The sequence below is a fragment of the Schistocerca gregaria genome, chromosome 4 (assembly GCF_023897955.1).
Source record: "Schistocerca gregaria isolate iqSchGreg1 chromosome 4, iqSchGreg1.2, whole genome shotgun sequence".
Taxonomy (NCBI): domain Eukaryota; kingdom Metazoa; phylum Arthropoda; class Insecta; order Orthoptera; family Acrididae; genus Schistocerca; species Schistocerca gregaria.
In genome coordinates this window covers 269,560,610-269,562,786 of record NC_064923.1, presented here as the reverse complement: position 1 = coordinate 269,562,786, position 2,177 = coordinate 269,560,610, and positions in this window count along the sequence as shown.

Below are 2,177 nucleotides of genomic sequence, written 5' to 3'. Positions count from 1 at the left end.
GGAAGTGTATGGATCATAAGCAATGTCGTATCCAGCCGTAGTGAAAAAGTGTCCACAATCTGACCAAGGCCCAAATGAAGTGCGTGATGGCGATCCGTCGTACAGTGCAGATATTGGACAATGTGATTTCCATCTTTTCGGCGAGATAAATGAATACATGGCCAGAAAGACATCGTCCAACGATAATAACGTTCACACAACTGTTCTCAATGGCTCGATGACCAAGAACCGGATTTCTGTCTTCAAGGGGTAAAACGACTTATAGAACGCACCGATCGTTGTTTACAGAAACTTGGCCACTGAGTGGAAACGTAGTTCACTTATCTGTGTCACTTCGTAAGCGTAGTGCAGCGTCCAATAAAATGTGGTTGGCCTGCCTCGACAATGTGCGGTTTAAGTTTTGCAGTCCCCTCACATACGTGCCAAATGACCCAGCCATCAAACAATGGACGGTCATACATTCGTTGGGCTTATCATTATACGCAGGAGAGCCAAAGAAACTGGTACACCTGTCCAAAACCATGTAGGGCTCCCACGAACACTCAGTAGTGAAGACACGAAGTGACATGGACTCGACTACTGTCTGAAATAGTGCTGGAGGCAATTGACACCATGAATTCCACAGGGCTGTCCGTAAGAGTACGAGGGGGTGGAGGGCTGTTCAGAACAGCACGTTTCAGGACATCCCAGATACACTCAGTGATGTTCATGCCTGGGAAGATTGATGACGCCACTGTGTAGCAATTCTGGACGTTTGGGGTGTCACATTGCCCTGTTGAAATTGCCCAAGTATACCAGAATGCACGGTGGACATGAATGGATGCAGGTGATCAGATAGGATGGTTACATACATGTCACCTGTCAGACTCGTATCTATATATATCAGGAGTCCCATGTCACTCCAACTGCTCACGCACCACACCTTACAAAGCCTCCACCAGCTTGAACTGTCCCCTGCTGACATGCAGGGTCCATGGATTAATGAGGTTGCCTCCATACCCATACATGTCCTTCTGCTCGATAAAATTTGAAACGAGACTCGTCCGACAAGGTAACGTGTTTCTAGTCGTCTATAGACCAAAGTCGTGTAGATGGACCCAAGTGAGGCGTAAGTCTTTGTGTCGTTTAGTCATCAAGTGTACATGAGTTGACCTTCACCACTGAAAGCCGGTATCGATGAGGTTTCGTTGGATGATTCGCACGCTGACAGTCGTTGTAGCCCAGTATTGAAATGTGCTGCACTTTGCAGGAGGGTTGCACTTCTGTCATGTTGAACTACTCTCGACAGTTGTCGTTGGTCCCATTCTTGCAGGATCTTCTTCCAGTCGCAGCGATGTTGTAGATTTGATGCTTTAACAGAGTCAAAACGTTGAAATGTGCGTGAATTCTTAAGGTACCAAATTGCTCAGTTCATCATTCCCTAGATTTACACATTACTTACAGTAACATGCCCGAGGGAGGACTTGAACCTCTAGTGAGATGGGCCATACAGCCCATGACATGACACCTCTAACAGTGCGGTCACTCCACGCGATTTACTTGATTCCTGATATTCACGGTATACTCGAGAAATGGCCATACAGGAAAATTCCCACTTCTCCATTAGCTCACAGATGCTGGGTCCCATCGCTCTTGCGCCGACTATAACACCACATTCAAACTCACTGAAATCTTGATAACCTGCCATTGTAGCAGTATTAACCGATCTGACAACTGTACCATTTTTTTCTTTATTGTACTTTGATTCCCCATATGTTCAGGGGAGGGCTGGCAGTGACACATTCCACCGCGCTTCAGCCAAATGGCTTTAACAAAAATATAAGGGGAACGCTTACATAGAAAAATGGGGATAAAAAGGGGGACATAAAAATACAGTAAATGGGATTGATGGAAGATAAAATATACACTAATACGGGACATTGGAGGACAATTAAAAAGTCGACATAAATTTAACACAGCTGGTAAATCATTGAATAATTAAAATCACTGGACTCAAACACAAGGTAAAAGTCAGCCACAGTATAAAATTCACACAGAGTGCGACACTTAAAAAACATAACCACTGGAAATGACAAACCACTCACAAAGAATAAAAAACGGCTGGTAGGGATCTGTCGAGGGACTGGAGGTTGGAGAGGAGGGAAAAGTGGGAAAGGGAGATGTGGCAAGGGGCACCT